This window comes from Apium graveolens, chromosome 2 (genome assembly GCF_009905375.1).
Source record: "Apium graveolens cultivar Ventura chromosome 2, ASM990537v1, whole genome shotgun sequence".
In the NCBI taxonomy this organism is placed as follows: domain Eukaryota; kingdom Viridiplantae; phylum Streptophyta; class Magnoliopsida; order Apiales; family Apiaceae; genus Apium; species Apium graveolens.
Genome location: NC_133648.1, coordinates 258,265,355 through 258,293,193, shown reverse-complemented (window position 1 = coordinate 258,293,193; position 27,839 = coordinate 258,265,355). Strand labels below are relative to the sequence as shown.

General features: G+C 41.1%; 1 non-coding gene across 1 annotated transcript; it reads left to right on the top strand.

Annotated features, from left to right (window-relative positions):
• The first annotated feature begins 22,878 nt into the window (after window positions 1-22,878).
• On the top strand, window positions 22,879-22,985 carry LOC141709903 (small nucleolar RNA R71). Its single transcript, XR_012570457.1, has one exon. It is a non-coding gene; the product is annotated as a small nucleolar RNA R71 (small nucleolar RNA).
• The last annotated feature ends 4,854 nt before the right edge of the window (window positions 22,986-27,839 follow it).

Here is a 27,839-nt window from a genome sequence, read left to right as displayed (position 1 = left end):
AGCCATAATTAGCAACAACTTCCATTTTTTACTCCATTTTTTCTTTTTCAATCCTTTTATCACTAAGAACCTATTATAAAATTCTAAGCATAATTAATAGATTAACCTCGAAAATAATCAGATCATAACAACAATCTAGTCCTTAAGCATTCTCTAAGACTTAATGAAAATACAAGTGCTTCTAGCATGCATATCAACCTACATGACTCAACATCACTTTAATGCTATCACTACACTCGCATCAACATCACAAATCAGTCGGTAAATCATCGCAAAAGGGATCATGGTATATGCATGAGCTACATGATATGATAAACCAATAAAGCTATAAAAAAACTATATGGCAAAAAATTATGCAACTATATGAACTAACTATCATGAATATGCAGCTATATGACACACACACAAAATATTCCTTAACTACCACCTCCAAACTTAAAATCTTCACTGTCCCCAGTGAAGGTAGTAGAAAGGAACACAGGGTATACCTACTCGGAGTCATCATTATCATCACCCTCAGTGGGTGGTGTATCAGGAGGCGGATATGCAGAGTCCTCACCAAAAACTGGCCACTGGATGTCAGCTCCAAGGCCTCGAAAAGCAGTCCCTAGCGCAAGGGTGAGCTCCTGAGCAAACCTGCTCTGCGTCTCATACATAGCATCCATCCTCCGTGACAGCCTCCTATATTGGGCATCAGCCATCCCAGCACTCTCCTGAGCTCTCGAAGAACCAGCCTCATCACGCCTAGGCCTCGCCATAGTAGCACCTCGTGCTGGACGCCCTCCTAGAAGACGATAACCCAGCCCATGCTCCTCGGGCTCACCACCGGTCCACTCCTGAATCGCATTCAGAGTCCCGGAATCTATAGGAGCGGCCGACGACTGCAACTGCTCATGAGACGGCCACTGAACTCCCACCGCTCGGCAAAGCTTAGTAACCGTGGATGCATAAGGGATGTTCATGTGCTTAGCTCCCCTCAAAAACTTCAGAATTCCTTGGTAGATGAACTCACCAAGGTCCATATAGTACTCCTCATTCAAAATTCCCCACAACAACTGTGCTCTCTCAACTGTGACCTCATGTGCATGCTTAGAAGGCAGAATATTAGCACAAATAAACGCATTCCATCCACGGGCATACCTGTTCATCGCGATCGCCGGAAAGTGATGATACTCATTAGGTCCAGTCTTGAAGGTCCATACTGTGCCCGACCTACAGAGAGTAGCACAAATCAAATCCAAGTTAAAATCCTCAGCAGTTTTCTCGTTCCAGTTCTCTTCCGTGGGCTTCCTCTCTTGCTGCCCAATCACACGGCGAATCGCCGCTGGGTGATAATCCACCGTCATCCCCCGGACCACAGAAAACCCATTCTTCTCGGCCTTCGCGTTCGCATAGAATTCGCGAACCACGCTCATCGGCACTGCTTCAGGTGACTCACAAAAAGCTATCCACCCCTTCTCAGCAATCATAGGTAACAACTCACCATCCCTCCCCGATGGTAAAAACCCCCTCTCCTTCAGAATCGGCTTCCCCAAAAGCCTAGTGTACTCCTCCTCCGCAGACCTATCATTCAAATGAGGCCTCACAGCAGTAACCCTCGAAGAATCAGCCGTAGGCACAGTGTTGCTGCTATCAATAGTCCTTGCTCTCTTGGGTGCCATTGAATCTGAATAAAAGTGCTTACGAATTGTGTTTTTGTGTTTGGGAGAGAGTTTGAGTGTAGAAGTTATGTGGGAGATATATGGGATAGGTGTATGTATATATATAGGGAATGGATTAGGGTATAATTTAATTAGGAGTGGGTTTATGGGTAAAAATCATGGGATACTGGGGAATAGGTCGTGGGTTTTATGGGCTGAAATTTGTGTTTTTATTTTCTGTTCTATTTTTATTTTTATTAAACTTAAAAAAAATTCATTCAGCTGACCCCTGAGCGGTCGCTCAGCAAAGCTGAGCGGGCGCTCAGGGGGTCACTGGAAAAAAAAAATTTCAGCCCGTTTTTTCTGATTTTTTTGTGGTTTTGGATAGGTTATTAACTTCTAAGGGTTCCTGTAACAACAAATCATGGGTTGCCTCCCACGCAGCGCTTCTTTTTCGTCATTAGCTTGACGTTGCGTACCTTCCTCAAGTTGATAATAAAACGGCACTAACCACTTCTCGATTTGCCGTGTCCCCATAGTAGTGCTTCAAACGTTGACCATTAACCTTGAATGCTTGGTCCGGATCATTCTCAAAAATCTCCACCGCTCCGTGTGGAAACACAGTTTTGACAATAAAAGGTCCAGACCACATTGATTTCAACTTCCCAGGAAAAAAGTCGGAGACGAGAGTTGAATAAGAGAACTTGTTACCCCGACATGAATAACTTAGGATGTAGCTTCCTATCGTGCCACCTCTTCACCTTTTCCTTGTACATTTTATTGTTCTCGTACGCTTGGAGTCGAAATTCATCAAGTTCATTAAGCTGAAACATTCGCTTCTTTCCAGCTGCATCTAAATCCAGGTTCAACTTTTTCAACGCCAAATATGCCTTATGCTCAAGCTCCGCAGGTAAATGACATCCCTTACCATACACAAGTTGAAACGGGGACATACCAAGTGGAGTTTTGTATGCTGTTCTGTAAGCCCAAACAGCTTCATCGAGCTTTAAAGACCAATCCTTCCTTGACGGACAAACAACCTTCTCTAGAATGCGCTTGATCTCTCTGTTAGACACTTCCGCTTGACCATTTATGTGCGGATGATAGGCAGTAGCAACTCGATGATTCACATTATAACGCTGCATCATAGAAGTGAACTTAAGGTTGCAAAAATGCGACCCTTCATCACTTATGATTACCCGAGGCATTCCAAACCTAGTGAAAATTTGTTTATGAAGAAAATTCAGCACTGCCTTTGCATCATTTGTCGGTAGAGCTTTGACTTCTACCCATTTTGAGACATAATCGACTGCCAGCAAGATGTACTGATTGTTGCAGGACGAGACAAAAGGCCCTATGAAATCTATTCCCCAAACATCAAAGACCTCGACTTCAAGCATCACATTTAACGGCATCTCATCCTTTCTCGTCAAATTTCTCACTCGTTGGCAACGATCACACCTTAAAACAAACTGATGAGCATCATTAAACAAAGTAGGCCAGAAAAAACCTGCTTGCAGAATACGAGCTGCCATCTTCTCACCACCATAGTGTCCACCATAAAATATGGAGTGGCAGTCTCGTAATATTCCCTCCGTCTCACAGAACGTGATGCATCTCCTGATGATCTGGTCAGCTCCCTGTCTAAACAAATATGGTTCATCCCACATATACCACTTCACCTCATGCAGGAACTTCTTCTTTTGAGCTGAGGTCAAATTAGGAGGAAAAATATTGCTGACAAGATAGTTTACAATATCTGCAAACCATGGCTCTTCCTCCTGAACTGCGAACAAATGCTCATCCGGAAAAGATTCGTTGATCAATATCTTATCCTGTGAAGTAGACTCGGGATTCTCCAATCTAGAGAGATGGTCAGCTACTTGATTCTCAGTACCTTTCCGATCCTTGATCTCTAACTCAAATTCCTGTAGTAAGAGCACCCAACGAATGAGTCTCGGCTTCGAATCCTTCTTGGAAACCAAATAGCGAATGGTCGCATGATCAGTGAATACTGTCACTTTTGTCCTAAGCAGATAAGATCGAAATTTCTCGAAACCAAAGACTATAGCTAAGAGCTCCTTCTCAGTAGTGGTGTAGTTCATTTGGGCCCCATTTAAGGTCTTGCTAGCATAGTAGACCACATGAAAGAGATTATTCTTGCGCTGCCCAAGAACTGCGCCTACCGCATAATCACTCGCATCACACATCATCTCAAAAGGCTCTGTCCAATCCGGTGTTGTAATAAATGGCGTAGTAATTAAACTTTTCTTAAGAGTCTCGAATGCCGTCAAACATTCATCATCAAATTTGAAAGGCACATCTTTCTCAAACAAGTTGCACAGCGGCTTAGATATCCACGAAAAGTCCTTGATGAAACGCCGATAAAAACCCGCATGACCAAGAAAACTACGGATTCCTTTCACAGAAATAGGTGGTGGGAGATTTTCAATGACTCCCACCTTGGCTTTATCCACCTCAAGACCCTTGCTAGAGACCTTATGCCCAAGAATAATGCTTCACATACCATAAAATGACATTTTTCCCAATTGAGCACCAAATTAGTTTCCACACACCTTTTGAGCACGACGCGAAGATTATTCAAACATTCATCATACGAATGTCCAAAGATGGAGAAGTCGTCCATGAACACCTCAACATTATTCCCAATCATGTCAGAGAATATAGCCATCATACATCTCTGAAAAGTGGTCGGTGCGCCACATAACCCAAACGAAACTCTGCGAAAAGCAAATGTGCCAAATGGACAAGTGAAGGTAGTATTTTCTTGATCCTCTGGTGCAATAAAAATCTGATTATACCCTGAGTAACCATCCAGAAGACAATAGTACTCATGACCAGCCAACCTGTCAAGCATCTGATCAATAAATGGAAGAGGGAAGTGATCCTTCCTCGTGGCCTTGTTCAACTTTTGGTAGTCCATGCATACTCTTCATCCTGTAACTGTTCGAGTGGGAATGAGCTCATTCTTCTCATTTGCTACCACAGTGATACCTCCTTTCTTAGGTACACATTGCACGGGGCTCACCCAAGAACTGTTAGAAATATGATAAATGATGCCTGCATCCAGCCATTTCAGAATTTCTTTCTTCACCACCTCCTTCATGATAGGGTTAAGTCTGCGCTGTTGCTCAACAGTGGGCTTACTACCCTCCACTAGCAGAATCTTATGCATGCAATATGAAGGGCTGATCCCTTTGATGTCTGCTATGGTCCATCCAATAGCCAATTTGAATTCTCTCAAAATCCTTAAGGGCTTGTCCTCCTCACTACCTGAAAGGTCAGATGCAATAATAACAGGTAAAGTAGATGCATCACCTAAAAAAACATACCTCAAGTGTTCAGGCAATGGCTTGAACTCCAAGGTAGGTGCTTCATCAATTGATGGTTTGAGCTTTTCTTCAGCATTCTTGAGGTCAGAAGTACCAAGAGATTCAAACGGCATGTCCAGCTTTTGCCTCCAGGGAGAAGCATTAAGATATTGTAATTGCTCATTGCCATCTTCATCATCACTGTCAAAATCCCCCACTAAGGGATTTATAATGCATCAGACATTAATATATGATCGAGCTCTGAAGTAACCGCAGAATCAATCATATCCACTTTTAAGCACTCCTCATCTTCTGTAGGAAATTTCATTGCTTTGAATACATTGAAGGTCACATCCTGATCCTGCACCCGCATAGTAAGTTTACCTTTCTGCACATCTATCAAGGTACGGCCAGTAGCCAAGAAAGGTCTTCCCAAGATTATGGGAATCTTCTTATCTTCCTCAAAATCCAGAATAACAAAGTCTGCAGGAAAGAAGAGCTTATCCACCTTGACTAGCACATCCTCCACTATGCCCCTTGGGTAAGTAATAGAACGATCAGCCAATTGTAGAGACATGTAGGTGGGTTTTGGATCAGGAAAATCCAACTTTTTAAAGATCGACAACGGCATTAGATTGATGCTTGCTCCCAAATCACAAAGGCACTTGTCAAACGACAACTTGCCAATGGTGCAAGGAATGGTGAAGCTACATGGATCTTTAAGCTTTGGAGGTAACTTTTGCTGCAACACAGCGCTGCATTCTTCCGTTAGAGCAACGGTCTCAAGGTCATCCAGTTTCACCTTCCTTGAAATAATACTCTTCATAAACTTCGTATAACTAGGCAATTGCTCCAGAGCCTCAGCGAAAGGTATATTGATGTGAAGTTTCTTGAACACCTCCAGAAACTTACCGAACTGCTTATCCAGCTTTTGTTGTTGCAATCTCTTAGGGAAAGGTGGTGGAGGATAGAGCTGTTTCTCCCCTGTATTACCCTCAGGCAGAGTATGTTCAACAGTAGTCTTCCTTGGTTCAGCCGCTTTCTCCTTTTGCTTAGCTTCTTCATCTCTAACTTCAGCCTCTCCTTTTTTTTCCTTTTCAGCATCAACAACTTTCCCAGACCGTAAGGTAGTAGCCTTGACTTGCTCTTTAGCTTCCTTCCTACCTGGTACTTCCGTGTCACTTGGAAGTGTTCCAGGTTGACGATTGAGCACTGCATTGGCTATTTGACCGATTTAATTTTCCAAGGTCTTGATAGAAACCGCCTGACTCTTGCACAACAGCTTAAGTTCCTCAAAATCAGCACTAGTGGGTGCAGCTGCACTTCCCTGTTGAGGATATGATTGCCTTTGAGCATACTGCTGTGGTTGCTGGAATCCAGGTGGATTGAACTGTTTACTCACACCTTGCTGATATGGTGGCTGAATAGCATTCTGATTATTACCCCAGCTGAAATTTGGATGATTTCTGTTGTTAGGATGATAAGTAGCTGGCACAGGCTACTGTTGTCGTTGATAATTGTTCACATACTGAACATATTCGTTGACAAGAGAACACTGATCCGTAGCATGAGAACCTGCACAAAGCTCACATACCATAGCTATTTGATTGACTCCATAGGTAGCTAGAGAATCGACCTTCATAGACAGCGCTTGGAGCTGCGCTGTAATAGCGGTGGCTGCATCGACTTCCAGAATACCTGCTACCTTCCCAGGCATCATCCTCTGAGTTGGGTTTTGATGCTCATTTACAGCCATAGTCTCAATAAGATTATAAGCCTCAGTATAGTTTTTGGCCCACAAGGCGCCTCCAACTGCTGCATCGAGCATGGGCCGAGATTGGGCCCCCAAACCATTATAGAAACCAGTGATTACCATCCAATCGGGAATTTCATGATGTGGACACTTTCTCAACATTTTCTTGTAGCGTTCCCAAGCTTCGTACATAGATTCTGTAGGTTGCTACGCAAACTGAGTAAGAGCACTTCTCATAGCAGCAGTCTTTGCCATTGGGTAAAACTTCACCAGAAACTTTTGCGCAAGATCTTGCCAAGTAGTGATGGACCCAACTAGTTAATGTAACCAGTCCTTAGCTTTATCCCTCAGTGAGAATGGGAAAAGCCTCAGCTTGATAGCCTCGTCAGTCACACCATTATATTTGAAAGTACTGCAGATCTCGACAATATTCTTATGTGCATGTTGGGGTCTTCAGTTGCAGCACTTCCAAAAGAAACAGAATTCTGCACCATCTTAATAGTGCCCGACTTGATTTCAAAGGTTTTAGCTTGAATAGCCGGATGAAGAATGCTTGACTGAATGTCATCAATTTTAGGCCGAGAGAAGTCCATAATAGATGGATCGGCCGGAACAATACGATCACCCATGATTACTGGTTCTTTCTGCTCACTTCCTGAATCCGAATCTTCAAAATCTATCTTCTCCGGAATATCAAGAACTTCGTCTGTCTCCTCAGCTGTATCTAAAGTCCTCTTGCGAGTACGAGAACGAGTTTGCATAAACGCTCGCTAAAGTACCTGAAACACAACCGGAAATAATAAGTAACACGTCTTAATCACTGAGTCCTAACGACCAATGATGGTAAGTACATAAACTAAACAAATACGCCGAGTCCCCGACAGCGGCGCCAAAAACTTGTTAGGGCGAAAACACGCGCTAATATTCACGCAAGTATACGCGTTCGCAAATAATATAAGATATAAATCAGATTCGTTCCCACAGAGACTCAGACTAATTATGTTCAATTAAACTCACTCACCAATGTATGTTTACTTCTCAATGTTAAAATAATAACACTTAAATTTGTTAACTAATTATTAACTACAATTAACTACTAAAATTAACCATTTAATTAACATTTCGAATTAACAATATTAATACACTCATGAGATCACAACTTCATTACTACTTCCTTCAATAGTCATTGTTATTACCCTTAGCATGCAACAGTGATGATATTAATCGAATAACACGAAACTGATAAAAGCCAACTTTCATTGTACTAATACCATTCTACCAACCATCCACAATTAAGATAGAAGTTGAATAGGCATCAATTATGTTGAGTCCCTATATGTCTACAGAAATTGACAACATAATGAATTAAGCACAAGTTATTCCTTTTGATTACACAGGGCGAATAAAATGGTTAGAGTTACCCACTAATCATGCAACATCATACATGAACCTATGCTAGCATGGCAAGTTCTAAATCTCGAGATCCATCGTCGCTTCACAAGAGATTAACACCCTATCTTATATGTTCGCGACGCACATAAGACGAATACGCACAACCAATACTAGATATCATATAATCATCACACACTAAGGTATTAAACAACTAACTAAAGAATTCCATGGTAAATCCGTTACGACCCCATGATCACAATTAACCCATGATAGCACGTATTGTCATCATGGGTTCATATGAAAACATGATAAATAAACACAAGAGAATAATAACTAAACTAATTATATTAAACCAGAGTACGTCACAAGAGTAAATAGGTTCAAAACAAAGAAAACTAGCATCCAACGTTACAACGAAATAAAGAATCACAAGAAAATATGCTTCCTCTTCGTTGCGGTGTGCTAAAACGGTCTTCTTCCTTATCTCCTTCGCTCCTCGATTAATACAATGATTCAACACATGTGAAACGTCTCTGAAATCTACTTATATAGAAGTCCCATAAAACTCAGATTACTCAGAAGTTGGAAGCCAAACAGAAATAGAAGTCTAAAATAAATATTAAGATTTCCCGACCATGCGCGGCCGCTCAGCATAGCTGAGCGGGAGCTCAGCTTTCTGCGCGGCCGCTCAACATAGCTGAGCGGGCGCTCAGACCCCTACTGAAAAATGTCTGATTTTTGCTTCGTTTCTTCGCTGTAATCTGTTCCTCTCTTCCCTCTCGCATTGCTAGACACATGCCAAGGCTTATTATTGATGATTACTCCCCCGAAATGCAACTATTACCCTGAAACGCATAAACACTAAAAAAAATGCATCAAATACACAAAATACTTAATTTCAAGACACCAATTTAAGCCATTTTAAGATGTTCTAAGTGGTATAAAATGCCACTTATCAGTTTATCAGCAAAGGGCGCATTCCTCGTCATCCTTTGGGTCGGACGACACTATTGCTTACTCCGTATATGCTGAGTTGAGGCGCGACTTTGATATGCTTCAGGGCAAGTACGACCGACTGATAGACCGACTGAAGAACGTGTACCCGGACAGCCGAAACTATGAAGGGAAGCCCAAGGAGCAGATGACTACGAGACTTGAGACTTTGGTTCAGTACGTCAACACTAAGCTTGAGGAGATGCCATCGCACCGAGACTGCACCAGCCAGTATGTCATCCAGATGGTGGCAGATGAGCTCCAGAGCATTGTGAAGACACTTCGAGAGGAGCAGACTACCAAGCCCCATTCTGATGGAGTGGAGCCTTAGTTCTTTCCATTATTTACCTTTTCATGTTGTTGTACTATTAGACTTCGTAGAATTCCCAGTTGTTTCCTTAAATAAGCATGTTGTTCCTAGAATCAGACTTTGTCCTAATCCTATGTATTGTGACCTTTAAATTTCAAATATTATGCACTATCGTTCCAATTGCTCTCAACTATTATTTTACACCTTCATATGTATCACCATATCTGTTTAATTTGAAACTTGACCTCATATGTAAATAAGAATGCCATGCGATACCCTCGAATTATTTCATCATTCATATATGTTTTGACTTAACTCTTATTTCAGGATCATGCCTCCCAAAAAGAAGAACCCAACAACCACATCTACCACATACCCAAATATTCTTCGATTATTGGAAACTTTACAACAGCAAACCAATGCTATAGCTCAACAACAACTAACTCTTCAACAACGAATTGAAAACCAAGATAATCGTGAACCACACCAACCACCCGAACCACCAGTACCACCTCGACAAGTTGTCACTTTCAAGGCTTTTCAGAATGTGAATCCACCTGCATTTCATGATACCACTAATCCAATAATATCTAACACATGGATTAAGGAAATGGAAAGGGCTTTTGAGTTGGTACAGTTAGGAGACGATCAGAAGACGCCATATGCTACTTACTTCCTGAAGGGCGAAGTCATCTATTGGTGGGAATCAGTAAAAGCTATGGAAGCAACTCAGCAAGTTTCTTGGGAGAGATTTAAGAAGTTATTTCTGGAAAAGTATTACCCTAAGTACATGCAGAATCAGATGGAGCTTAAATTTCTTGAGTTGAAGCAAGGGAACATGACTGTACTGGAGTATGAGAAGAAGTTCACTGAGTTGTCAAGGTTTGTGATAAAGTATACCAGCACTGAGGAGGAAAAAGCAAAGAAATTTCAGCAAGGTTTGGAGCCTTGGATCAGAGATAGAGTGGCTATGTTTGAGCTTGAAACCTATGTGGGAGTAGTACAGAAAGCTGCTCTGATTGAGAATAATGGGATGCAGTCAAGGAAGGAAAGGGATAACAAGAAAAGAAAGGTTCCATATTATGGAGAGAAGTCTAAAGCCGCAAATTCACAAGATCAGAATGTTAAGAGGATTGGATTTCATAAGGGTGGAAATTTTCACAAGAAGGGAAATTTGGGCAAAAGACAAGAATCGAAGGGGAACGACCAGACAGGCCAAGGGAAAGTTGGAGAAAACAGGTTCCAAAGACCAGAATGCAAGCACTGTGGAAGAAAACACCCCGGAGTGTGTAATAAGCTGAGAATGACATGCTATAGGTGCAACCAAAAGGGATATTTGGCAAATGAGTGCAAGATGCCGAAGCCAGGAGTTACATGTTACAAGTGTGGAAAGACTGTACACATAGCTAGGGAGTGCAAGGCAACCAGACCAGTCAAAGCTCTAATGAATGTGGCAAGTACCAGTGCAAGCGTGCCAGCCGAGGTATTGTCATTACCTCCACCACCTACAACAACTCCGCAAGCAACAGCAAGGACATTCGATCTGAAAATGAAGGACGTTGTTCAGAACTCTGAGGTGATAGCAGGTACACTTTTACTCAATAATGTCAAAGCTAAAGTATTGATTGATTCGGGAGCGACAAGATCTTTTATATCATAAAATTTTGTTGATAAACTTCAATTTGATAAAATGATTATGAGCGAGGTAGTAAATGTGGTAATTGTGAACCAAGAGAAGATTCCTGTGAATCAATTATGTCCAAAGTGTGAGATTGATATTTCGGGGTATAACAGCCGACTTAATACTCTTCAAGTTGGGAGAGTTTGATATAATTTTAGGTATGGATTGGTTAGGGAAGAATAACACCCAGATTAATTGTAAGACCAAGAAAATGTATTTAAAGACGAAGAGTGGAGAGAAGGTAGTATTTAAGGGACAGAGGCAAGAGCAACTATTTCTTACAATCGTTCAGGCTAAGAAGCTACTTAGAAAAGGTTGTGAGTCGTTCCTAGCTTATGTAGTGGATTCAGAAAAGGGCAGCCCCAACATAGAAGATATCCCCGTAGTTAACGAGTTCCCAGATGTGTTTCCAGACGAACTACCAGGCTTACCACCAGATCGACAAATTGAGTTCGAGATCAACCTTGCTCCGGGCACGGAACCAGTTTCAAAGGCCCCATATAGGATGGCACCAGCAGAAATGAAAGAGTTGGCGAGCCAGCTACAAGAATTGTTGGATAAGGGAGTGATACGGCCAAGTACGTCGCCATGGGGAGCACCTGTTCTGTTTGTAAAGAAGAAAGATGGAAGTATGCAGCTATGTATAGATTATCGGGAGTTGAATAAGGTAACGAGCAAGAACCGCTACCCACTACCAAGAAGATGACCTATTTGATCAGCTGAAGGGAGCAACGTACTTTTCAAAGATTGACTTGAGAACAGGATACCATCAATTAAAGATCAAGGAAGAAGATATTCCTAAGACAACATTCAGGACCAGATACGGACATTATGAATTCTTAGTAATGCCGTTTGGATTGACAGATGCCCCGGCCGCATTTATGGATCTGATGAATCGGGTATTTAAAAAGTATTTGGACAAGTTCGTAGTAGTATTCATTAATGACATCCTTATTTATTCTAAGTCAGAAGAGGAACATAAGCAGCACCTCTGGATAGCATTGGAGATACTTTGGCAAGAGAAGTTGTATGCCAAGTTTTCCAAATGTGAGTTTTGGTTAAATGAAGTTCAATTCTTGGGACACGTCATTGGAGATGAAGGAGTTAAAGTAGATCCGACAAAGATTGAAGCGATTATGAGTTGAGAGAGGCCAAAGACACCTACGGAAGTGCGAAGTTTTCTAGGATTGGCAGGGTACTATAGAAGGTTTGTCAAGGATTTTTCAAAAATCGCCACGCCATTGACCAAGTTAACCAGGAAGAATCAGAAGTTCGAATGGAGTGCAGAATGTGAGGATAGCTTTCAAGAGTTGAAACAGAGATTGGTAACAGCTCCGGTGTTAGTACTACCAGATGACCAAGGAAACTTTGTGATATTCAGTGACGCTTCACATAAAGGATTGGGCTGTGTGTTAATGCAACACAGTAAGGTGATCGCGTATGCGTCAAGACAGTTGAAACCGCATGAGTTGAAGTACCCGACGCATGACTTGGAGCTAGCCGCCATAGTGTTCGCACTTAAGATTTAGAGACATTACCTCTACGGAGAAAAGTGTGAAATCTACACGGATCACAAGAGTTTAAAGTACATTTTTACTCAAAAGGAGCTCAATATGAGGCAAAGAAGATGGTTGGAATTGATTAAAGACTATGATTGCTCGATAAACTATCATCCTGGAAAGGCGAACGTTGTAGCCGATGCTTTGAGTAGGAAGGAAAGATTGAATATGATGGCAACACCAAAGGAACTGTCTGAAGAGATTAAGAAATTTGGATTAGAATTTTGTGATTGTGGAATAGTTGAAGAAGTTTATCGTGCAATGACTTTTCATCCAACACTAGTGGAAAGGATAAGGAAATGTCAGGAAGAGGTAATGGAGAAAGGGAAGAATCAGCTAATTGGAGAGGAGATTAGTACTCAAAAGGATTAGCAAGGTATACTAAGGTTTTCCTCAAGAATTTGGATTCCTCATGTACCTGAATTGAAGAATGAGATCCTACAAGAAGCCCACAATTCAAGATTTTCAATCCACCCGGGAAGCACCAAGATGTATCGGGACTTAAAGCAGAATTTTTGGTGGCCAAATATGAAGCGAGACATGGCAGAATGGGTTGCAAAGTGTTATACTTGTCAGAAAGTGAAGGCAGAACATCAACGACCAAGCGGATTAATTCAGCCCCTAAAGATTCCAGAATGGAAATGGGAAAATATTGATATGGACTTTATAGTGGGACTACCGCGAACGAAATCCGGACATGACGCTATATGGGTTATAGTTGATCGCCTTACGAAGTCCGCGCATTTCCTTCCAATTAATGAGAAGTCGTCATTGGACAAATTGGTTCATCTGTACGTGCGCGAAATCGTACTAATGCATGGAGTACCCGTATCGATAGTTTCAGAAAGAGATCCCCGATTTAACTCGAAATTCTGGAAGTAATTTCAAGAAAGTCTTGGCACGAAGTTGAACATGAGTACGGCGTACCACCCGCACACCGATGGTCAGAGCGAAAGGACAATTCAAACAATCGAAGACATGTTGCGCAGTTGTGCAATCGATTTTGTAAGAAGTTGGGACGACCACTTGCCATTGATTGAATTCTCTTACAACAATAGCTATCACTCCAGTATTGGCATGCCACCATACGAAGCTTTGTACGGACGAAAATGTAGATCACCGACAAGTTGGGATGAGGTAGGAGAAGGAAGGATTCTAGGCTCGGAATTGGTACAACAGTTGCATGAGACAGTCAAGTTAATTCAGAAAAGGTTGCTTGCTGCTCAAGATAGACAGAGAAAGTATGCGGATCAAGCGCGTTGCTATGGCGGAAACACATGCTAAAAATACACGCAAGTATACGCGTTCGCAAGTAATATAGAATACTTTCTAGTTCGTTCCCACAGAGACTCAGACTAATTATTGTTTAATTAAACTCACGCACCAACGTATGATTACTTCTCAATGTTAAGACACTAACACTTAGAATTGTTGACTAAATATTAACTACAATTAATTACTTAGTTTATCACTTAAATAACACTTCAATTAACAATATTAAAACACTCATGAGATCACAACTTCATTATTACTTCCTTCAATAGTTATTGTTATTACCTTAGCATGTGACAGTGATGATATTAATCGAATAACACGAAACTGATAAAAGCCAACTTTCATTGTACTCATACCATTCTACCAAGCATCCACAATTAAGATAGAAGTTGAATAGGCATCAATTATGTTGAGTTCCTATATGTCTACAGAAATTGACAACATAACGATTTAAGCACAAGTTATTCCTTTTGATTACACAGGGCAAATAAAACTGTTAGAGTTACCCACTAATCATGCACATCATACATGAACCTATGCTAGCATGGCAAGTTCCAAATCTCAAGATCCACCGTCGCTTCACAAGAGATTAACACCCTATCTTATATGTTCGCGACGCACATAAGACGAATACGCACAACCAATACTAGATATCATACAATCATCACACACTAAGGTATTAAAAAATTAACTAAAGAATATCATAGTAAATCCGTTACGACCCCATGATCACGATTAGCCCATAATAGCATTTATCGTCATCATGGGTTCATATGAAATCATGATAAACAAACACAAGAAAATAATAACTAAACTAATTATATTAAATCAGAGTATGTCACAAGAGTAATTAAGTTCAAAGTAAGAAAACTAGCATCCAACGTTACAACGAAATAAGAATCACAAGAAAATATGCTTCCTCTTCGTTGTTGTGTGCTAAACGGTCTTCTTCCTTATCTTCTACGCTCCTTGCTTAATACAACGATCCAACCTCACGAAAACGTCTCCAAATCTACTTATATAATAGTCCCATAAAACTCAGATTACGTAGAAGTGGAAGCCAAACAGAAGTAGAAGTCCTAAAATAAATTATCTTTTTTTCCGACCCTGCGCGGCCGTTCAGCAAAGCTGAGCGGGCGCTCAACTTTCTGCGCGGCCGCTCAGCATAGCTGAGCGGGCGCTCAGGACCCTACTGGAAAAATCCTGAGTTTGCTCCGTTTCTTCGCTGTAATCTGCCCATTTCCTTCCTCTCGCAATGGTGAACACCTGCCAAGGCTTATTCTTGATGATTACTCCTCCGAAATGCAACTAATACCCTGAAATGCATAAACACTAGAAAAACGCATCAAATACACAAAATACTTGATTTCAAGGCACCAATTTAAACTATTTTAAAACGCTCTAAGTGGTATAAAATGCCACTTATCACACCCCCAAACTTAAATCGATGCTTGTCCTCAAGCGTCACAGACTCAAAAACAAATAAAAACATGCATGAATACAATCTATATAAAATGCAGCGATCCCCCTTACTACGAACGAACCAACCAATTCACAACATCTCAACAAATGCAGTTAGGCGACTAAAGATCAATAAACTCATGCAAACGAACATATAGCCAGAAATGCGGTGTGTGCAAATGCTTAACAGATATGCTTCGGAACTAGATCAATTATTATGACTCAACCATCATCAAGGCAATCACATGATTATACAAAGAATAAAAATTCTAGGCACAAAGTAACATATAACACTACAAGAATTCTGGAGCTTATTACGGAATCATGCTTTTATTCACAACAATGCTTATTTGACCGTGCAATGAGTGAGGTCCACAAAAGACTTATACAATGGCATCCATGTAGCGAGCGTTAGGTTAGCGGATCCCAGACTCTAAAAGCCTTAGGTCACTAGGCACAAAGTCCCCTAAGAACTTAATAACTCGAATACCAAAGAGCCCACTCGTGATCAATTATGCATTAACACATACTTCTTTTTTTTTTCAAAATTTCTTAGCAAGTGCGTTTCGCTCCGTCTTGCTCAACCCTAGACTACTCGCATAACATGCGAGCCGGCTACTAGCCAATTGACGCCTAGCCACAGCTAGAAATAAATTCCATTTTTTTACTCCATTTTTTCTTTTTCATGCCTTTATCACTAAGAACCTATTATCAAATTCTAAGCATAATAAATAGATTAAACTCGAAAACAATCAGATCATAACAACAATCTAGCCCTTAAGCATTCTCTAAGACTTAGTGAAAATACAAGTGCTTCTAGCATGCATATCAACTTACACGACTCAATATCACTTTAATGCTATCACTACACTCGCCTCAATATCACAAATCAGTCGATAAATCATCGCAAAATGGATCATGGTATATGCATGAACTATATGATATGACAAACAAATAAAGCTATATATATATAAAAAAACTGTATGGCAAAAATTATGCAACTATATGAACTAACTAACATGAATATGCAGCTATATGACACACACAAAATATTTCTTAACTACCACCCCAAACTTAAAATCTTCACTGTCCCCAGTGAAGGTAGTAGAAAGGAACACAGGGTATACCTACTCGGAGTCATCATCATCATCACCCTCAGTGGGTGGATTATCAGGCGGCGGGTATGCAGAGTCCTCACCAAAAACTGGCCACTGGATATCAGCTCCAAGGCCCCAAAAAGCAGTCTCTAACGCAAGGGTGAGCTCCTGAGCAAACATGCTCTGTGTCTCGTACATGGCATCCATCCGCCGTGAAAGCCTCCTATACTGGGTATCAGCCATCCCAGCACCCTCCTGAGCTCTCGAAGAACCAGCCTCATCATGCCTAGGCCTAGCCATAGTAGCACCTCGTGCTGGACGCCCTCCTAGAAGACGATAACCCAGCCCATGCTCCTCGGGCTCACCACCGGTCCACTCTTGCATCCCATTCAGAGTCCCAGAATCAATTAGAGCGGCCGGCAACTGCAACTGCTCATGAGCCGGCCAGTTCACTCCCACTGCTCGGCAAAGCTTCGTGACCGTGGATGCATAAGGGATGTTCATGTGCTTAGCTCCCCTCAAAAACTTAAGAATTCCTTGGTAGATAAACTCACCAAGGTCCACATAGTACTTCTCATTAAGATTTCCCCACAACAACTGTGCTCTCTCAACTGTTACCTCGTGTGCATGCGAAGAAGGCAAAATATTAGCACAAATAAATACATTCCATGCACCGGCATACCTGTTCATAGCGATCGCCGAAAAGTGACGATACTCATTAGTGCCAGTCTTGAAGGTCCAAACTATGCCCGGCCTACAGAGAGTAGCACAAATCAAATTCAAGTCAAAATCCTCAGCAGTCTTCTCATTCCAGTTCTCCTCCTCGGGCTTCCTCTCTCGCTGCCCAATCACACGGCGAATCGCCGCTGGGTGATAATCAACCGTCAGCCCTCGGACCACAGAAAACCCATTCTTCTCGGCCTTCGCATTCGCATAGAACTCACGAACCACGCTCATCGGCACTGCTTCGGGCGACTCACAAAAAGCTATCCACCCCTTCTCTGCAATCATAGGTAGCAACTCACCATCCCTCCCCGATGGCAAAAACCCTCTCTCCTTCAGAATCGGCTTCCCCAAAAGCCTAGTGTACTCCTCCTCCGCAGCTCTGTCATTCAACCGAGGCCTCGCAGCAGTACCCCTCGATGAATCAACAGTAGGGACTGTGCTGCTGCTATCAATAGTTCGTGCTCTCTTGGGTGCCATTGAATCTTGAATAAAAGTGTTTAAGAACTGAGTATTTGTGTTTGGGAGAGAGTTTGAGTGTAGAAAGTTTATGGGGATATGTAGGATAGGTGTATGTATATATAGGATGTGAATTAGGTTAAAACTAGATTAGGAGTGGGGTTGAGGGATAAAATGATGGGGTAGTAGGAAAAAATCGTGGGTTATGGGCTAAAATTGGTTTTTTTTTATTTTTCTGATTTTTTTCTGAACTTAAAAAAAATTTCTGGCAGTCGACCCCTGAGCGGTCGCTCAGCTTGCTGAGCGGGCGCTCAGGGGGTCACTGGAAAAAAAAATTCAGTCCTGTTTTTCTGATTTTTTTGTGTTTTTGGATAGGTTATTAACTTCTAAGGGTTTCTGTAACAACAAATCATGGGTTGCCTCCCACGCAGCGCTTCTTTTTCGTCATTAGCTTGACGTTGCGTACCTTTCTCAAGTAGTCAATAAAATGGCACTAACCACGTCTCGGTTTGCCATGTCCCCATAGTAGTGCTTCAAACGCTGACCATTAACCTTGAATGCTTGGTCCGGATCATTCTCAAAAATTTCCACTGCTCCATGTGGAAACACAGTTTTGACAATAAAAGGTCCAGACCACCTTGATTTCAACTTCCCAGGAAAAAGTCGGAGACGAGAGTTGAATAAGAGAACTTGTTGCCCCGGCACGAATAACTTAGGATGTAGCTTCCTATCGTGCCACCTCTTCACCTTTTCCTTGTACATTTGTTATTCTCGTACGCTTGAAGTCGAATTCATCAAGTTCATTAAGCTGAAGCATTCTCTTCTTACCAGCTGCATCTAAATCCAGGTTCAACTTTTTCAACGCCCAGTATACCTTATGCTCAAGCCCCGCAGGTAAATGACATCCCTTACCATACACCAGCTAAAATGGGGACATACCAAGTGGAGTTTTGTATGCTGTTCTGTAAGCCCAAACAGCTTCATCGAGCTTTAAAGACCAATCCTTCCTTGACGGATAAACAACCTTCTCTAGAATGCGCTTGATCTCTCTGTTAGACACTTCCGCTTGACCATTTGTTTGTGGATGATAGGCAGTAGCAACTCGATGATTCACATTATAACGCTGCATCATAGAAGTGAACTTACGGTTGCAGAAATACAACCCTTCATCACTTATGATTACCCGAGGTGTTCCAAACCTTGTGAAAATCTGCTTATGAAGAAAATTCAGCACTGCCTTTGCATCATTTGTTGGTAGAGCTTTGACTTCTACCCATTTTGAGACATAATCGATTGCCAGCAAGATGTACTGATTATTGCAGGACGAGACAAAAGGCCCCATGAAATCGATTCCCCAAACATCAAAGACCTCGACTTCAAGCATCACATTTAACGGCATCTCATCCTTTCTCGTCAAATTTCCCACTCTTTGGCAACAATCACACCTTAAAATAAACTGATGAGCATCCTTAAACAAAGTAGGCCAGAAAAAACCTGCTTGCAGAATACGAGCTGCCGTCTTCTCACCACCATAGTGCCCACCATAAACTGTGGAGTGGCAGTCTCGTAATATCCCCTCCGTCTCACAGAACGGAATACATCTCCTGATGATCTGGTCAGCTCCCTGTCTAAACAAATATGGTTCATCCCACATATACCACTTCACCTCATACAGAAACTTCTTCTTTTGAGCTGAGGTCAAATTAGGAGGCATTATATTGCTGACAAGATAGTTTACAATATCTGCAAACCATGGCTCTTCCTCCTGAACTGCGAACAACTGCTCATCCGGAAAATATTCGTTGATAAATGTCTTATCTTGTGAAGTAGACTCGGGATTCTCCAACCTAGAGAGATGGTCAGCTACTTGATTCTCAGTACCTTTTCGATCCTTGATCTCTAACTCAAATTCTTGAAGTAAGAGCACCCAACGAATGAGTCTCGGCTTCGAATCCTTCTTGGAGACCAAATAGCGAATGGCCGCATGATCAGTGAATACTGTCACTTTTGTCCCAAGCAGATAAGATCGAAATTTCTCGAAACCAAAGACTATAGCCAAGAGCTCCTTCTCAGTAGTGGTGTAGTTCATTTGGGCCCCATTTAAGGTCTTACTCGCATAGTAGACCACATGAAAGAGATTCTTCTTGCGCTGCCCAAGAACTGCACCTACCGCATAATCACTTGCATCACACATCATCTCAAACGGCTCTGTCCAATCTGGTGCTGTAATAACTGGTGCAGTGATCAAACTCTTCTTGAGAGTCTCAAATGCCGACAAACAATCATCATCAAATTTGAAAGGCACATCTTTCTCAAGCAAATTGCACAACAGCTTAGATATCTTCGAAAAGTCCTTGATGAACCGCCGATAAAAACCCGCATGACCAAGAAAACTACGGATTTCTTTCACAGAAATATGTGGTGGAAGATTTTCAATGACTCCCACCTTGGCCTTGTCCACCTCCAGACCCTTGCTAGAGACCTTATGCCCAAGAATAATGCCTTCACGCACCATAAAATGACATTTCTCCCAATTGAGCACCAAATTAGTTTCCACGCACCTTTTGAGTACGGCACGAAGATTATTCAAACATTCATCATACGAATGTCCAAAGACGGAGAAGTCATCCATGAACACCTCGACATTATTTCCAATCATGTCGGAGAATATAGCCATCATACATCTCTGAAAAGTGGTCGGTGCGCCACATAACCCAAACGAAACTCTGCGAAAAGCGAACGTGCCAAATGGACACGTGAAGGTGGTCTTTTCCTGATCCTCTGGTGCAATACAAATCTGATTATACCCTGAATAGCCATCCAGAAGACAATAATACTCATGACCAGCCAACCTGTCAAGCATCTAATCAATGAATGGGAGAGGGAAGTGATCCTTCCTCGTGGCTTTGTTCAACTTTCGATAATCCATGCATACTCTCCATCCTGTTACTGTTCGAGTGGGGATGAGCTCGTTCTTCTCATTTGCTACCACAGTAATACCTCCTTTCTTAGGCACACATTGTACGGGGCTCACCCAAGAACTGTCAGAAATAGGATAAATAATGCCTGCATCTAGCCATTTCAGAATTTCTTTCTTCACCACCTCCTTCATGATAGGATTAAGTCTGCGCTGCTGCTCAACAGTCGGCTCACTACCTTCCTCTAGCAGAATCTTATGCATACAATATGAAGGACTGATCCCTTTGATGTCTTCTATGGTCCATCCAATAGCTGATTTGAATTCTCACAAAATCCTTAAGAGCTTGTCTTCCTCACTACCTGAAAGGTCAGATACAATAATAACAGGTAAAGTAGATGCATCACCTAAAAAAGCATACCTCAAGTGTTCAGGTAATGGATTGAGCTCCAAGGTAGGTGCTTCCTCTCTTGATGGTTTGAGCTTTCCTTCAGCATTCTTGAGGTCAGAAGTACCAAGAGATTCAAACGGCATGTCCAGCTTTCGCTTCCAGGGAGAAGCATTCAGATATTGTAATTACTCATTGCCATCTTCATCATCACTGTCAAAATCCCCCACTAAGGCCTTTTCCAATGCATCAGACATTAGCATATGATCGAGTTCTGAAGTAACCGCAGAATCAATCACATCCACTTTTAAGCACTCCTCGTCTTCTGTAGGGAATTTCATTGCCTTGAACACGTTGAAGGTCACATCCTGATCTTGTACCCGCATAGTAAGTTCACCTTTCTGCACATCTATCAAGGTACGGCCAGTAGCCAAGAATGGTCTTTCCAAGATTATGGGAATCTTCTTATCTTCCTCGAAATCCAGAATAATAAAATCTGCAGGAAAGAAGAGCTTATCCACCTTGACTAGCACATCCTCCACTATGCCCCTTGGGTAAGTAATAGAACAATCAGCCAATTGTAGAGACATGTAGGTGGGTTTTGGATCAGGCAAATCCAACTTTTTGAAGATCGACAACGGCATCAGATTGATGCTTGCTCCCAAATCACAAAGGTAGTTGTCAAATGACAACTTGCCAATGGTGCAAGGAATGGTGAAGCTACCTGGATTTTTAAGCTTTGGAGGTAACTTTTGTTGCAGAACAGCGCTGCATTCTTCCGTTAGAGCAACGGTCTCAAGGTCATCCAGTTTCATCTTCCTTGAAAGAATACACTTCATAAACTTCGCATAACTAGGTATTTGCTCCAGAGCCTCAGCGAAAGGTATATTGATGGAAGTTTCTTGAACACTTCCAGAAACTTACCGAACTGTTTATCCAGCTTTTGCTGCTGTAATCTCTTAGGGAAAGGTGGTGGAGGATAGAGCTGTTTCTCCCCTGTATTACCCTCAGGCAGAGTGTGTTCAACAGTAGTCTTCCTTGGTTCCGCCGCTTTCTCCTTTTGCTTAGCTTCTTCATCTCTAACTTCAGCTTCTCCTTCTTTTGCCTTTTCAGCATCAGCAACTTTCCCAGACCTTAAGGTAATAGCCTTGACTTGCTCTTTAGCTTCCTTCCTGCTTGGTACTTCCGTGTCACTAGGAAGTGTGCCAGGTTGACGATTGAGCACCGCATTGGCTATTTGACCGATTTGATTTTCCAAGGTCTTGATAGAAACCGCCTGACTCTTGCATAACAGCTTAAGTTCCTCAAAATCAGCACTAGTAGGTGACGCTGCACTTCCCTGTTGAGGATATGATTGCCTTTGAGCATACTGATGTGGTTGGTGGAATCCAGGTGGATTAAATTGTTTACTCACACCTTGCTGATATGGTGGCTGAATAGCATTCTGATTATTACCCCAGCTGAAATTTGGATGATTTCTGTTGTTAGGATGATAAGTAGCTGGCACAGGCTGCTGTTGTCGCTGATAATTATTCACATACTGAACAGATTCGTTGACAAGAGAACACTGATCCGTAGCATGAGAACCTGCACAAAGCTCGCAGACCATAGCTATTTGATTAACTCCATATGTAGCTAGAAAATCAACCTTCATCGACAGCGCCTGGAGCTGCGCTGCAATAGCGGTGGCTGCATCGACTTCCAGAATACCTGCTACCTTCCCAGGCATCATCCTCTGAGTTGGGTTTTGATGCTTATTTGCAGCCATAGTTTCGATCAGATTATAAGCCTCAGTATAGCTTTTGGCCCATAAGGCGCCTCCAGCTGCTGCATCGAGCATGGGCCGAGATTGGGCCCCCAAACCATTATAGAAACCAGTGATCACCATCCAATCGGGCATTCCATGATATGGACACTTTCTCAACATTTCCTTGTAGCGTTCCCAAGCTTCGCACATAGATTCTGTAGGTTGCTGCGCAAACTAAGTAAGAGCACTCCTTATAGCAGTAGTCTTTGCCATCGGATAAAACTTTACCAGAAACTTTTGCGCAAGATCTTTCCAAGTAGTGATGGACCCAGCTGGTTCAGAATGTAACCAGTCCTTAGCTTTGTCCCTCAGTGAGAATGGGAAAAGTCTCAGCTTGATAGCCTCATCAGTCATGCCATTATACTTGAAAGTGCTGCAGATCTCGACAAAATTCCTTATGTGCATGTTGGGGTCTTCAGTCGCAGCTCCTCCAAAAGAAACAAAATTCTGCACCATCTGAATAGTGCCCGACTTGATTTCAAAGGTGTTAGCTTGAATAGCCGGATGAAGAATGCTTGACTGAATATCATCAATTTTAGGCCGAGAAAAGTCCATAAGAGCTGGATCAGCCTGAACAATACGATCACCCATGATTACTGGTTCTTTCTGCTCAGTTCCTGAATCCGAATCTTCAAAATCTATCTTCTCTGGAATATCAAGAACTTCGGTTGTCTCCTCAGCTGTATCTAAAGTCCTCTTGCGAGTACGAGAACGAGTTTGCATAAACGCTCGCTAAAGTACCTGAAACACAACCAGAAACAATAAGTAGCAACTACGTCCTAATCACTGAGTCCTAATGACCAATGATGGTAAGTACATAAACAAAACAAATACGCCGAGTCCCCGGCAGCGGCGCCAAAAACTTGTTAGGGCGGAAACAGGCGCTATAAATACACGCAAGTATACGCGTTCGCAAGTAATATAGAATACTTTCTAGTTCGTTCCCACAAAGACTCAGACTAATTATTGTTTAATTAAACTCACGCACCAACGTATGATTACTTCTCAATGTTAAGACACTAACACTTAGAATTGTTGACTAAATATTAACTACAATTAATTACTTAGTTTATCACTTAAATAACACTTCAATTAACAATATTAAAACACTCATGAGATCACAATTTCATTATTACTTCCTTCAATAGTTATTGTTATTACCTTAGCATGTGACAATGATGATATTAATCGAATAACACGAAACTGATAAAAGCCAACTTTCATTGTACTCATACCATTCTACCAAGCATCCATAATTAAGATAGAAGTTGAATAGGCATCAATTATGTTGAGTTCCTATATGTCTACAGAAATTGACAACATAACGATTTAAGCACAAGTTATTCCTTTTGATTACGCAGGGCAAATAAAACTGTTAGAGTTACCCACTAATGATGCACATCATACATGAACCTATGCTAGCATGGCAAGTTCCAAATCTCAAGATCCACCATCGCTTCACAAGAGATTAACACCCTATCTTATATGTTCGCGACGCACATAAGACGAATACGCACAACCAATACTAGATATCATACAATCATCACACACTAAGGTATTAAACAATTAACTAAAGAATTCTATAGTAAATCCGTTACGACCCCATGATCACGATTAGCCCATAATAGCACTTATCGTCATCATGGGTTCATATGAAATCATGATAAACAAACACAAGAAAATAATAACTAAACTAATTATATTAAATCAGAGTATGTCACAAGAGTAATTAAGTTCAAAGTAAGAAAACTAGCATCCAACGTTACAACGAAATAAGAATCACAAGAAAATATGCTTCCTCTTCGTTGCTGTGTGCTAAAACGGTCTTCTTCCTTATCTCCTACGCTCCTTGCTTAATACAACGATCCAACCTCATGAAAACGTCTGCAAATCTACTTATATAATAGTCCCATAAAACTCAGATTACATAGAAGTGGAAGCCAAACAGAAGTAGAAGTCCTAAAATAAATTATCTTTTTTCCCGACCCTGCGCGGCCGCTCAGCATAGCTGAGCGGGCGCTCAGGACCCTACTGGAAAAATCCTGAGTTTGCTCCGTTTCTTCGCTATAATCTGCCCATTTCCTTCCTCTCGCAATGGTGAACACCTGTCAAGGCTTATTCTTGATGATTTCTCCTCCGAAATGCAACTAATACCCTGAAATGCATAAATACTATAAAAACGCATCAAATACACAAAATACTTGATTTCAAGGCACCAATTTAAGCTATTTTAAGACGCTCTAAGTGGTATAAAATGCCACTTATCACGTGTAAGGATGTTATATTCCAAGTAGGCGAAGCCGTTTTGTTGAAGGTGTCACCCAGAAAAGGGTTGTCTAGATTTGGAAAGAAAGGGAAATTAGCACCTAGATATATAGGTCCTTTTGAAATTTTGAGTCAAGTGGGGAAGGTAGCCTACGAGTTAGCCTTACCACCTCAGTATCAGCATGTGCATAATGTGTTCCATGTGTCATTGCTTAAGAAGTACAATCCTGACGCCAGCCATGTGATAGAATATGAACCTGTAGAAATTCAGGCAGACCTATCATTTGTGGAGCAACCTGTCAAATTACTTGACTGGCAAGTAAAGAGTCTTAGGAATAAGTCGGTAAAGTTAGTGAATGTACTTTGGAGGAACCCCAAGGTCGAAGAATCAACTTGGGAGTTAGAGTCTGATATGCGTTCCCGGTATCCTCTTTTGTTCTCTTAGATTCTGGGGACAGAATCCCTTAAGGGGGAGAGGATGTTACGACCGGCATTTTATGTAATATTATTTGTGGATTTTGTGTGATATTAAAGTCGTAAGTGAATATACTTAATGGTTGTACCTTGTGTGAATGAAAAATTTCTGTATTTTAAATTTGCTTTATGTAGTATATGATTTTTCAAAGCAAGAGTTTATTTATTTCCCTTATTTTTGATTTATAAGGAATATTCTAAACCTTGGAGACATTTTCTTCTAAAAGTTATTTTGTTAACAAATTTCAAAAGTGATTTTATAAAATTTCTAAAAATCCAAGTTATTTTATGGTATAAATTTTATAATTTTTGAACGTGTATTTTATTTTATAAAAATGAATCTTTACAAATTTTATTTGTTATAATTATCAAATTACATAAGAGACCTTGCATGCAAATCACCCTTCTATTCTCTCAAAGGGCAAATAAGACTTTTCCAATCCCACTAACTCCTTTGTTAATTACCAAATTACTACATTAGCCTTGCATGCAAAATGGCCTAACTTTAGCTAAAGGATATTTTTGTAAGTTCTCACTTCCACTCATTATTTTGTTAACCAAAAAGCATAAAAATAAAATCAAAGTGGGAGAAGTCATTCCACTCACTCCACACTCCAACACACCATATTTTTCTCTCCTCCCCCTCCCACCATTACTCTCGGCCGAAGCCCCATTCCCCTACCCCCTTCCATTTTTCATTTCATTCTTCATCTTTCCAAGTGTAAATCTTCTACCTATATTCATCTTATATACTTTCCAAGAGTTTTGTGACTTGAAAGTTGAAGTTCCATGGATGCATGTGTAGTTCTTATGTAATCTCCAAAGAGAAATTCTTGATTCTTGTGAATTCAAGAGCTCTCTATGAGATATATTATATATATGTGCTAACTAAGTGTTTTATGGAGATATCATGCTTTAAAATCCTTTGCATGCTACTGAAATTTCATTATATATTTATGTTTAGCCTTGCATGCTAGTTTTAAGACATTAAAATGATGATCAACCATGTTTTGCATGCTACTCTTTTTGAAATCATGTTGTTATGTCTAAAAATCTATAAATTCGAAATATGTGTGCTTAAAATAGATTGTTCCATGATAAATTTCTTATTAATAGTTAAAAGAAGTTATATTTCTTGATTATTAAGGATGAGTAATAGGTACAAGCCGAATTTGTAAGCATTTAAACTTTATGCCTAGCCAAAATCTTGTTATGTGTTTTCCATGAGTTGCATATTATATTTTTTAGTTGCATGTTGTTAATTCTTGGGCATGGATGATCTCCCCTTCTGTTGAGGCACTATTTTAGGACATTAAGACACTAGGTTTGCTTTGGAAAGAGTTGGGTGCTTGGTCATTAAGTAGGAGTTAAGGTGGAAAGGGATTAGTTGGTGTTTGCATTTTTCCAGATTTGATGCACTAGTTTATGGGGAAGTTTTGAATGAGCATTTGTTGTGCACTTTGAGACCCAAACCACCAGAAGCTAGCACTAGGAGTATATAAAAGGTTTTAGGTGTTTGTTGGAGGTTTATAAGTCGTTTGGTTAGGTGCACAAGTGAAATCACAAAATCTGTCCAGCAGGGGACAGTTTTGTTGCAACTTAGAAATAGGAAGTTTTGACCATGTCATGGGTAGGCCCTCATTAGGCCCTGTTGGGCCGTAGTTAGAGGGAGTGTCAGAGGAGTTTTTCCAGCCATAGTTTATAAGATATGAGTTAGAACCATGTGTCACAAGTTAGTTCAAGTCAGGGCGTTTTCTGCCCAGAAAAACAGGGGAACCATGGACTTTAAGCTTAGGCCCAAGGAGGCCCAAGATAGGCCCTTGAGCCACATCAAGTTTGGGAGATGCCTTATGGTCAGAAGAGTCTAGTGTAGAAGTTTTGGAGGTAAACTTGTAGTTTAAGAGTGTCTAATGCACTCAAGAAACCATAGATGTCATTCTGAAATTTACTCCAGTAAGCACTTTCACTTAGTACATAGTTTTAGAACACTTAGGAGTGAGATCTAGGTTGACCACTATGGTTGCAAGATAGTATAAAGCCATTAGAATTAAAGGCCCAAGTGAGGGTCAATAGGTTTTGGATAGTTAAGTAAAGGCATATTGAGCAAGAAAGCCAAAATTTAGAGACTTTGTCTAGTTTAGCGACCAAGTGACTTAAGTTGTGAGTCGAGATCATCCAAGCCTAGTGTTGAATTATGGTGTGTGTGATATTATTTGGTATTAAAATATGATATGTGAGTATATGTGGCTATGTGTACAATTATATTTATAAGGTGAATATAAATTGCGTGCATATAGGCCTAAGTGCCATTTG